This window comes from Phodopus roborovskii, unplaced genomic scaffold, assembly GCF_943737965.1.
Source record: "Phodopus roborovskii unplaced genomic scaffold, PHOROB, whole genome shotgun sequence".
Lineage (NCBI taxonomy): Eukaryota > Metazoa > Chordata > Mammalia > Rodentia > Cricetidae > Phodopus > Phodopus roborovskii.
The window spans coordinates 8683842-8697182 of NW_026125278.1; positions in this window are offsets into that span (position 1 = coordinate 8683842).

Sequence of the window (13341 nt, forward strand, 5' to 3'; positions counted from 1 at the left end):
CAAATAGTTGGCCAACTGAACCCTTGCCTCAGTCCTAGTGATTACTTTTAAATACAAATACTTGGTATAATGTAAATCCAATTGCTGATGTAGATGCCAAACAAGATTTGTTTTCCAGTCTGAACCTTCAGGAATTCTAACTCTACTAACTTGGAATGTTGTGTTCCTCTACAAGTCCTCAGTTGTGCAGTCTGTGCTGAACACATTTGTAGAACATTAGCCCTACCCACCGTCTGCTTCACAGGAAATCAGTTTTTATTGAATTCAGACTTCCAAAAGGAAAATATGCAAGCCTAATGTCAACTGATATTTGTTTTAGCTTTAGTTGGAACTAAAATCGATAGTGTTACTAGTCTTTGCTGAACTAATTGGTAGTAATTCTCCATCTGTGTTGATAGCTTTGAACACACACATATATAACAGAGACATAAAAGTATCTAACTCCCAGTGAGCTCCATAAACATATTTTTAATGGAAATCCAGAACTATCTACGAGTATAGTAACATAAGGTGACATAAGCATCATGTTCAATAATCCATTAGAATTCTTAAGAACTAGAAAAAGTAAATAATAAACTGTTACTCCAAACTTGAAGAGGGCTGCTGTTGAAGAACAAAAGAGATGCTCTTTAGCTTGAGCAAACTGGTGTCCTAAGTGAGAAACTCTCAAGAGCTTAAGTGCCAGGCAATAAAGTCAAAGTATAAAATAGGCACATGTAAGAAACAAATCACAGCCTTCTTATAGGCCAATAGCCCAGGTGATAAATCATTTTTGTTCCACTGGTCCTGTGTGAAGAGGCCAACGAGATGGCACATCTTTAAATAAATCTAGAAAACCTTCTCATTTAAAACATCTCTGTTGCTATATTTATTCCAGAAACTAAAACAGTTTTGTAGCCTCTCCACCCCACCCCCAACAATCAATATTAAGTTTTCTTATAAATCTAAGATTTATTTTCTTTCCTTCTCCGGGCACAGAAATTAGCACTATTTTTAAGCCAGTCCATATAATTTTAAACCAACTTCATTTACACATTTTACCATAGCCCCATGTTATTCTAGGGATGCATAATCAAGAAATGATTATCTTTTCTGCCATTCAAGATATCTACTTATTATTGCTGTCTTGGAACATGTACCAAAGTTATCAAGGCTGGGGAGATGACTTCATGAATTAAGCACTTGCCATGTAAATGTGAAGACCATAGAACCCATTGAAATCTCTTTTGTAAAAGCTGGGCAAATATAGTGGCTCTCTCTAATCCCAGAACTCAAGAGGCAGAGAAAAATGATCCCCAAGGCATGGTGACTACCTGTGTTAGCATAATGGATGTGTCCTGGGCCTAGCAAGAGACCCTGCTTTGGTAATTAAAAGTGGAGAGCAATTACAGAAGAAAGTTTTGGGCCTTCATTTGCCCACAATACATATATGTGCATATGAATCTACACACACATATGGGAATATACACATACATATAAGACACACACACACACACACACACACACACACACACACACACACACAAACATATAATAACTTTTGCCCCGTGATAATTATGATAATTCCTGGAGAGAGTACTTAGGTAACTTGGCTTTATCAGGCATCAACAGAAATACAGCTAGTTCTAGAATGAATTTCTACACAGGCACCTCACACTGTGGAGCACATCTCCTCTCTAGTCACACTGGCTATGGCCCTAAATTCTAAAACACTCTGGAGAAAACCACTTTCTTATCTGGAATGCCACAGACTAGCACCATCGATTTAATTTGGTCCTCATGGGTTTATTGTTGTAGAAGTGCAGCCAAACTGCCTCCTCTTCTTACTTTTAATTTTAATCATAAATGAGTGTCAGAGACAGCTTTGGCTGTAGATAATGTGTGACTGCTTCTTAGAATGAGTAATTTCCTTTGACACTGCAATCTAATTCCTTTCCTATTCAGGCAGGACCATGGAGAGTCCAATCAGATGACCCTGCTACCCTGGTAGTGGGAACAAATTGCTTCTGGACCAGAGAACTGATGTAGATTCCTGACCTGGAGCAAGCATAAGGTGGGCAACGTGTTTGCAGTCTTCAGAAAGAAAAATCATATATATAATAGGAAAAAGTTAGTATGTCCTTCTATACTAATTATACATTGAAAAAGCACAAAAAAATGACACAACAAAATATTAATTTCCCACTTTCCAGTCTATTTTTTTTCAAATAAAGGGTTGGAGCACTATTTGCTCATCATATCTTCAAATTGGTACAAAAATGACAGACAATTAATAAATGTCTTTTTGATAAAAATGTAGCATTATTCAAGGTGTGCTTTTTAGATTTCTCATCCATTCATTTACTAAATGGCTGAGTACTCAGTCTGTGAAATGCAATTCCAGCCACAGAATTACTGAAGTTAGTGCTGCATAGGTCTTCCTTGGTTTCTTTGGTGGGAAGTGCAGGAAGAAACATAATGGTAGCAAGATAAGAAATGGAACTTGTGCTAACAAAGAAACATAGGTAAAAAGTACAGAAGGTGGAACGGGTAAGCTCAGTGGCTCATGGGAGGGATGGCTCCACAAACAGAACTTGGAATTTGCAGCTCAGAAACAGGAGAGAAAGACATTTCAGGGCAGAGTTTCCTTATGCACACAGGTAGGGAGATGCAGAGACTCCAGGGGAGGGTGGGGGGGGAGTTTAGTGAGAGCCATTTGGATTTTGAAATCACAGGTAAACCAAGTGGGAACTAAACCTGTGAGGGTGAGAAGACTTTGTTTTGAAACCCTGGGAAACACCACAAAAATACACAATAAATGAAGGACTAGTGGAAAAACAGGCTCCAATGGGGGAACAATAGCAAACATTTACGCTTTAAAATTTTACACTATTTCTTAGACACTGTGTTAATATCAGGGTATACAAAACCAAACAGGTAAGGCTTTGACCTGTAGGCTGCCAGTCAACATGAGACATGCAATGTATCAAGTATAATAACTACAGTTCTGTGGATTTGTACACATCTGCAAAACACACACACACGCACACACACACACACACACATACACATGAATAAGATACTGTTAAGAAAACAATCTTTGGTCTAAGTTTTTATTTTAATTTTGTCTGTTATCTTTAGTAGATTAATTCTAGCCAGTGGAAGATTTGTGAATTATCAGGATGTCTCAACGTATTTCTGTGCAATGAAGTACCTTCCCAATAAGTTTGTTACAAAAATAGAGTTAAATATCCCTGGGGCAGGTTTTGATTCTTTGCATATGGCATCGCTCAGTTAGTATCAGTTATACACATGTGAACTCAGGGGACATTATGGGAACAGAAGGGGTACTTCTTAACTAGATTAAGATTCAAAGAAGAGAGTGAACTAGTACCAAAGTTTTGTGGGATGGCAAACAATACTCTGGGCGTTTAGAATCATGAGTGACATAGAAAAAGTAGAAACACTTAGTATTTTATGAACAAGGACAGTAGACTCGCCAGTGTTTAATGATGGCTATGCCATGTAATTTCTTAGGAACTTTAAATTGAAGCCAGGCTGTCTTGGGTTCAGTTCATAGGTCATCTGAAATTACTAGCTTGGCATAATCTCTGCATCTCAATAGACTCTGCAAAACAGTGATAGCAGTATCTTCAGGAGTAGATTAAGAAGCACCTAGAACTTTATCTGGCATGCGGTCAATGCTCTGCATTTGCTGATACTGTTATCAGGCATCCACGTTGGTGGCAGAGTCAGTTCAAAGCAATAGACTCTATTTCAAAGGGGCTTTCTTGAAGCCCAGTGTATTCTATATCATTTCAATATCAAATCACTGTTTTGTTTTGTTTATTCCTCAATCTTGGCTCGAAGTTCACTACCAATCCTTGGACTGTCACCTAATATCTTAATTCACACTGAAAGCTAGATCACCATAAAAGCTTGTTGGATATATGTTAAGAAGAGTTTTGATTGTAAAGTCAATAGTACCTTTGAGTTAGACTACTTCAAAGTAATCGTGTAAAACAATCCCCACCCCGCTTGAGGAAAGAGGAAACCTAGAACTGAAATTTGAAAGCAGTATTCCATAGATTTGAGGACACTGATTCAACCTGGATCTCCATTAGCAAATAATATGACTAAAAACTTCAAAGAACTCATAGAATTCATATGACTCCTCTGACATCACAATCTGATGCTTGAAGAATCACTTAGAGAAAAACAGAAGAGTATGACAGAGTCTCTATTGTTGTGAAGAGAAAGCATGACCACAACATCTCTTGTAAAAGAAAACATTTAATTTGGTCTGGCTTATAGTTTTAGAAGTTTAGTGTATTATTGTCATGGCGGGAAGTATCAAGGTGCACAATCAGATGTGGTGCTGGAGGGGTAGCTGAAACAGGCAGAGGCAAGTGGATCTTTGTGAGTTCTAGGCCAGCCTGGTCTACACAGTGAGTTCCAGGGCAGCCAGAGCTACACAGAGAAACCCTGTCTCAAAGACAAAACAAAACAACAAAAAGAAAACAGATATGGATGATGAGATAACTGCACAAGCTTGAAAGTAGACCATGTATATGCAAAAGTAGACCATGGAGCTTTTGGTACCCTGTAGTATAGTGGACTTCAACCTTCCTAACTCTGCAACCATTGGTGACCATAAAATGATTCTATTGCTACTTCATAACAGTAATATTGCTACTGTTATGAGTCGTAATGTAAATATCTGATATGCATGATATTTGATATGTAACCCCAGTGAAAATGTCATTTGACTTTTTACTACCAAAGGAGTGAAGGCTACAGGTTGAGAACCACTAATCTAGTACAAAGGCAGAGGTGATTTTTTCTGGGGGTGAGAGGGAGATCTCAGAGAGGATTGTCAAGAGACTCAGCTAAAGGACTGTTTTACTCTCTTACCTAAAGGATGGCTTTAACAGAGGCACCTTGCGTGTTGACAATCATGTTTACTTAGGACCATCTGTACATCCCATTAACAGACCTCAAGGACATGGACAACAGGCATAAGAAAATGTTAAGTCAAATAAGTTATAGTCACAAGTCAAGTGAGAAGATTCAGGAACAGGCACAGTTGACTGGCACTAAAAGGAACACACTCAACTTCCCCTTTCCTGTTCCTGGAAACTATTCCTACTTCACATGAAAAATGCAAAGTATTACAAGGAGCCTGTGTGAAGCTTTGCCCTTTCCTCAAGCCCAATTCATATAAAAAGCAGCCTCATTCATACTTTTAGGCTGATATTTAGAAAAAGCACTACCACAGTCTTTGTAGGGTTTCAGAAACGCTTTGTGAAATGGTGCAAGCAAGGATGGGAGCTGAGACAGGGCCGGAAGCTGCAGCTGCGACTTGCAGAGGAGATCTAAGCATCAAGGAATGCTGAGATCTAGGTTCTAACTAACTTTGCTGTTGACCAATCATTATAAGAACGGCTAAATTCCATGAGGAGAGGTGGTGTTTTGGTTACTGTGACAGTTCAATAGTTAGTACAGGGTCTAACTAGTGCAGCATGATTTTATATACCTAGAAGGAATAAAAGAAGGAAGACACTCCAATATCAACTGTGAAATTAAAATGATGTAGAGTGGTCAATGGTAGGAAACGTGGAGGTAGAGGGAACGTAAGCAGAGGTTAGAACTATACGTGCAAATTACAATTAGCAAAAGTATTTGTTCATCTGAAAAAGACCAGCCATTCAAAGTACTCTGAAAGAGACTTTGAATTCTCTTGCATATCACATCTTATGTTCCACACCGTGTGTGTTTTGTGAACAGGAATCAATTTTACTTTGGGGGCCATAGCTTGTCTTGGGTAGACTTCAATGTGATATATTGTGTGTGTTACAATGAATGAGTGAGAACAGTGTGTATCACCAAAGCCACTGAGCTGAAAAATTGTGGCCATAAGATCAGGCTCTGGGTGTATGACTATAAATAATTTGCATACTCTGACCTTTAAAATTGCTTCTGTAAAATGGGATGGTGATTTTCAGTATTTCAATGTGTGTGTGTGTGAATCAGGTGAAACAATTCTCACATCCTAAGAGATGTCAAGTGCAGATCTATAAGTAAAAAACATTTTGTTAAAAAATCCCTTTTACCTTGTTATTAGCAGATAATTCTTGGGCTTTGAATTTAAACCCATCTGATACTACGTTTGGTTTGTCTACAGATAGAATATTGGGCTAGCTACTCACAGTTCCATTTTTTTTTTTTTTTTCTGAATGGAGGATTTGGAGAGAGCTATTCACAAGTCAGGAGGGCTCATTAGTGGTCACAGAAAATGCACTCTGAGCCAAGAGACATGCTAATCCCTCAGCATCCCCCACTGTGTAATTTTCACCCTCTATGTCCTCCATTTCCTTTTTCCTGGGAGATGCTTCCCCTGCTCTCCAGCTTCCTCATCTTCCTCACATCCATCTAGAGAGGATTTCTGCTGTCCCTGGTCAGCACCTAATCTCTCTAAGGCCTTGACTGGTGATCAATATGTGATAATGACTTTAGACAGAGGTGAACAGCCGTTTTTTACAAGTGCCAATTCTGAGAAAGTAAAAGTGTTAATAGACCACATTAAAAAAAATGCAAAGAACACAATAAGAATTATATGACTGTACAATAGGTATTTCTTTTAAAACATAGAAATGGTCATATTTGGATATATTTAGGTCAATTGTACAATGAAAGCCATTTTTAACTGTTATTATAAAATTATAAATGGGTTTAATCAATTAATTTATTTTATTTTGTCAGAGAGAGTCAGAGAGAATGTGGATTTCTTAAGGAAAAATGAGGAAATAACTCCCAAGAAGGATAGAGGCTAAGGGAGAAATACTGTACAAAAGTGTTTTGAAGTAAATGAAAGGACCAGACCCTAATCCAGCCCCCTGTTTTAGCAACCACAACGAGCTGTAGAAAAGACATGTAGGCTTCTGACTCTACACATGTCTGACCTTGCTGGGCCTGCCCTAGTAACTAGGAGGTCAGATACTCTCTCTAAGTGGCAAAGAACCAATCAGAAGTTAGCTGTCAGAATTCTAGATGTGTTTTACGGCTCTGGGCATGCTATATGGTAAAAGCAGCCCAACAGCGCCGAGCAGAGCATAGCAAGCACTCTGGAAGGGCCTATAGGCCTTAGCCACCAGTTGACTAATCAACACAGGACAGGTCACCCAAGCTAGGAAGCACACCGATCCTGAGACTGTTGTGTACCCCTAGACACTCCACTTATGCTGTCCAATAAGTTCTGTGCCTTGCTGGGTCTTTCTCACACCATCCTTTGTGATGAACGAACAGAGGGCTAGAGTTAATGCAGTTAATTCGTTAACAATAAAAGACTCTTTGCTTTTGCACTGGAATGGATCTCTTGGTGCTTTGTGGGGTTCAGAATTTGGGCACAACAATAAGCACAATGAAAAGCTGGGCTAAGGTAATAATTACTTAATTCTTGTAAAGAATTCTAACAGATATCTTACATGCCTTATCTACCTGATGCTCACATGATGAGGAAGACACAGAGGCATTTTCGGAGACAGAAAAGCCACGCCCCTGGGACAGGGAGCCTCTCACATACACTCACAGCTGGTGAGGGACTCAGTTGCCAGAACCCAATTTTGTTCCTTAGTGTTACATGTTCTGGGAGCTCTGGGAGAGGACCTCCTAAGAGTGGGCTGCTCTAACTCAGCGCCATGCACAATAGTGCAGGAGGCTGGGGAGTCCAAGATAAAGGTACAGAAGAGTGTGCCTTTGCTTCAATGAAGGCTCTCCCTGGCAGTTGCATAACATCGCGGATGGATCGACAGGCTCCCTAGGTAATAAGGCAAATATATTTAGGTTTAATGGCTTTTCAGAGGCACTCCTAATCCTAAGGTGTAAAGTTCCAATGTACATGTTTGAGGTAGGAACAAACATGTATTCCCATTCAAGTCTGCCTTCCTGGCCTTCAGTCTTGTAGCCAAGTTGGCTCTGTAGGCTGAGATTTTAAGAAAACCTACATCCTGCTAAATTGGTTGGGGTTCTTAATGATATATTTTATACAATGTGTTAACGGTTCAAAGATATTTCATGTTTTAATATGGAAACAGAGCTACTGAAATAATTTTGTAGGTTGGATACTTTGTGACGCAAATTTTACTTTGTGTCAGGAAATTCTACCTTTATTAGTTAATTTTCTTCTCACTGTGACCACATACTTGATAGAGTTACCTTCATGGAGGAGGAGCTTATTCTTGATAGATACCTTTATGGAGGTGGGGTTTATTCTGGCTCACAGTTTGGAGTGGTTCTGAACCTTCTCAATGCTGAAGCCCTTTAACAAGTCTCTCATGTTGTGGTGACCCCCACCCATAAAATTATTTTCATTGCTGCTTTGTAACTGTAGTTTTACTTCTGTTATGAATTTTAATGTAAATAATTTTTAGAGATAGAGGTTTGCGAAAGGGGTCATGACCCAGAGATTGAGAACCACTGGCTTAGGATCTACAGTTTGTATGGCGAGAAAGGCATGGTAGTGGGGAGACCCTTGCAGCTCACCTCTTTGCCTGCAGGAGAGTCAGGTATATAGTTATACCAGATTAGCAGTCAGAAACTAGAAAGCTAAAGCCAGATCTGGTGCTTGCTATAAAACCTACTCACGCCAAGAATGAACTATTTTCTTCGTCTAATCCCTGTACCGAAAGGTTACAGAATCTACCAAAGGAGTGCTACCATCTGGGTGCCAAGTAGTCAATCACACAAGTCTCCTGACACAACATTTATAACACAGCATTTTATTCCTAGTCCCCACAATCTTGTGGCTACCTCATGATGAAAAGTGAATTCAGTCCAACTTCAAAAGTCTTCCCTTTCCTTCAATTCTAATGACCATTCAAAGGTCATCTGAAATTTAAGACTGAGTTCATGTGAAATAAAACCATGTTACACACTTTTATTATTCATCAGAGCAGAGGAAATGTTCTCATCCAGAGAGGAGGACTATGAAGAAAGCAAGCAAGGAAAGGAACAGGTCAAAACAAAACAAATACCTCACAGGGCAAATACAAAACCCTCCAGGCTCCATGTCTGGCATCTGGGACTTGCGGCAACATCATTTAGGCTCTTGTGGGGTTGATGGGTTCTGGCTCCACAGTCTGATGCCTGTACTTATATGGATTTTCTCTTGAGACCGTTTATCTCAATTCCTTCAGCTTTCTTAGGCAAGTATTCTATGACCCTGGATCTTCACTACTCAGGTTTGCTGTCACACATTAGATTTCCTTACAGGGCATATGGCACTGCTACATATCCCCTGGTCTCATCAGCCCTTTTTCCTTCTCACATGGGTACAAATATCCTTGCCCTCCCTCCAACGCTCATGTCCTGACTGCCCACCCAACTAGTATCATGTGGACAATGCCAAGTTTTGCTCCCAGTCTGAGATACAGCCCAGCCCTCTCCGATCATAGCTGCAGAGCCTATGAGCACATTTCCATATGCACCAGAGAAAGAAAACATTTGCTTAGACAGTTCTATTTGACAGAGCACTCTAAAGCCTTCTGTGAGTGGGACCTTGCCTGCAAGATATCATTCCTATTCCTCCAGTACAGAAAGCGTTTGCCTTTCATTGTGTTTAATCTCTGTAACGACACTGTCTGTCTGTCCTGACAGTTCTTCTCAATTTGGACACTGCTTCTTTTTCTAGATGTCTAACTGCTGAGGTTAATTTTATGTGAGGGCTTGAATGGGACTTTTCTACTTCTCTGCGTCTTCTGTGAAGACAGGACCCGGCTGGGTCACTAAGCACTGGCCATGCTGGCCTGTCTCTGCTTCCAAAGCTCTTTCTCTTCCTGTGTTCTGAATGGTGTGTTATTTCCCTCCCATGTTCTTGTCACTGAGATTTCAGCAGAACACTGTCCTGTCACACTGTCACATTAGTCTTTCAAAGCATCTTTTCATATCTCCATTTGGAACTGGGAAGCTGTTTGAGTGGCTTCCTTAAACTAGATTTGAGAAAGTCTTTAGTTGTGAGTTAATTAGAATAAAGTGTTTTTATTGAAACTAGGAAGAAAGTTTCTTTACCCTTGGAAATCTAGCTTGCTCCCAATTTTTCTTTGCTATTATTAAAGCCATTTTACCTTTCCAAGGAATAAAACTGTCTTGTAAGCACTGCTCGTTTTTATGACTAGTTTGTTTGCTTGTTTACTGCAGGTCTCATTTAAATAGAATATCTGATTAGAAAAGAATAGCACTCCACTATAAAACCTCAGTATATGCTCATCGCCCAGGCTATGTGACCTAGGAGTCCATTTCATTAACACATCTACTTGACTGCATTCTTCACTCTACAGCTGACTGACTCAAGTCTCTCACAACATAGAGATCCTTGAAGCTAGTATGGATCAGACACAGCACCTAGCCTCCTCACATGTGACTTGCAAAGTAATTAGTAATGGTCTTCTTATTGGCTAGAGCATTCAGGAACTTGCTCATTCACATAGTACTGTGGTAGCCCCTCAGACCACCACATTCCCTTCAATCTGGCTTCTACTGGGACATTGTGAGTCTCTAGTTAACAGGCTTAGGAAGTGCTTACATCAAAGCCACTCCTGCTGTTCCTTGTTTGTTCCTCAGGAATCAGAGAGCCCAGCTGAGGGCTTATGCTATGAAGCCTCCCTCATCCTTCCAAGGGTATAAGAAGGGACACCCCACTTCTACCATTTGGGATCTCATGGGTTCTTCAGAACCCCTGCTATGCTGTCCATGGGACTGGGGCCTGTATTCACTGAGGAGGAAAAAAAAATAACAACAACAAAAAGCATGTGCATTTTTTAAAACTTTAAAATATGAATCCACAAAGTCCTGAACTCAGGTGATTTTAAATTTCAGATGAAAGTCCACCTCCCAACTCCTTTGCTTTGAAGTATACTAGAGAAAACAATGTGAAATGCTCATACTTTATGGGCACTTGGTTCAAATTTGTATAAAAGTATTATTGCTATGCATTTAAATATATGTTTCCTCAGAGAAGTTCAACATTTGGGGTACTTTTTAAGTTTGTGTAAATTTCTAAGTCCTTGTAATCTTTTAAACAAGAACCTTTGTCTGGGATTAAACCTTATGCACACACAAGTTTCTGAAACTCTTGAAGCAAGAAATCACTAAACCTGATGGATATAAATCAACGTGGGACTGGGAATGTAGCACAGTGGGTAGAGTGTTGCCAAGCACTTAGTTTGGTCCCCAGAACTGTATAAACTGGTGTGTTGGCTCATATCTGTAATCCCAACACTTGAGAAGTAAGCGAGGGCAGTCAGAAGTCCATAGTCATGCTAGACTATCCAGCAAGTTCAAGGCCACTCAAGGCTGCATGAAACAGTCTCAAAAATGTCTGCTTGCCTGCCTGCCTGAATGAATGCATATGTAAGTAAACAAAAACACTTGACCCTTTAAGTATCTAAATAATCTATTTGTTTTATGACATACACCATTCAAATTCTATAGCATGCATTATAGCTTATTTATTCCCCACCAAAGAGAATAAAACACTACTCTTAATTATTAGAATATTATTTCTTTTACTGACAATAAAATGGTACGCCTCAGAGTCAAGGACAGAAACTGTTTGTGTGAGTACATATTCCAGATACAGAGGTCACAGTTTTATTTAGATGGATCCCTTCGTAGCTCTCATTGCACAACTGTATTCTGGCTTTATACTTCAACACAAAGCAGAACATTCTGTTATATACCCTACATCATATGAATTCTACATAAATGGTATGTAACAGTAAGAATCCTTGTTAATCACAGACTCCACTTTTTGCACCAAATCATCAAGGGCAAAGAAGGTCCAGGCAGCAGTTGGGCTGGTGTATATAACTGGGTGTGATACAGGATCAATATAGGCCTTCATTGACAGGTACCGCGTAAGCCTCCCTTCTTTTCTAAAGTTGAATGGCCTTGCTTAACTCATACTCAGGTCTGATATCTAATCAATGGCAGCCTTTGCTGTGATCTAAATGCTCCCCCACAATCCGGAGGGATGTGATTGTAGGTTTTATGTCATAATGCATACTAAGTACTCACAGCTCTAACATTTTTTTATGTTTGGTAAATGTCGATAAATCTGTGGCATGCGAAAGGGCACTGCTAACATGGCAGCTATTTGATTTCTATACTTTGTCAAATATATGGACCTCTTAATTCAATAATCCATAAACGCAATGCTCACTGTGGTTTCCCATTCATGAACCTGACCTTTCCTTAATGTCAAACATCATTTTCAACTAGCAAGGGAACAAAGCATATTATTTATATAAAGCTAATAATTATTAGGGAAAATAAATACAGAGGAAGTAATCATGAAAAAGATGAGCCCTTATTCATTTTTATCACTATGACTTGATATAATATTGTGTATATTCTTTCTCACAGTTCCAAAATATAAAGAAAAATATGCTATATCATCAGAGATTCTAAATTTAATCTAATCATTTCAGAGTATAAGTAGTAATGTGAATTTTTTCCAAAGCCATCCATTTTACTTGCAAATGTGAGATCTTTCTCAAAGTGACCTATTGTCTTGAAGTTTTCTTCATGCATTTTTCTTGTTACTCAGGCCAATTCTATATTACCTGACTTTTTGTTTTTAAGAAGCAGCTAAGTGGATTATGAATAACTGAAAGTTAAAGGAGAACTTCTCCACCCCCCTTTTCACCAGCTGGTACTTTGGTTTGATGTGAACAAAAAAATATTCATCATCAAATATTTATTGAGAGCACACACTATGCCAGGCAGTGTGCCAGGCATTGTGGGACATGCAAATATGTGTGAGAAACAGTTCCAGCATTTGCAGAATTTATTCTTTAGTCATGTGTGAACTTATCAGCCAAATTAGTCTGTTGTTAAACTTTCAAATGCTACCAGTGACAGTTATTAATATGTGTTCCCAGTTCCACGGAAACATCCTCTGAGTCATGCTTACATGTTTTCTCAAATGCGCACAGCAGGTGTCAATAACACAGACCTTCAGCACTTGTTTTGCACTTCTGTGAGGTGCAGGTAGATGTCAGCCTCCAACCTGGGAAGCAGCTCTACCCACAATGTGACAAAAATGTATTTGTTGTTGACAGAGGCATCTGTTAGCAGCTGGCAGAAGCAGTAATTAGATATGCTGTGTTACCAGCTTTTGTATACATAGATAGTCATGACAGGATATTCGAGGAAAGACCCAGGGGCTGGGGAGATTGCTCAGGGGCTAAGAGAACTTGCTGTTACTACAGTGGACCCAGGTTCAGTTCCCAGCATCCTATGGCAGCTAACAAACACCTGTATGTCCATTTCCAGGAAGATTCTGCATCTCATTCTGGCCTTCTC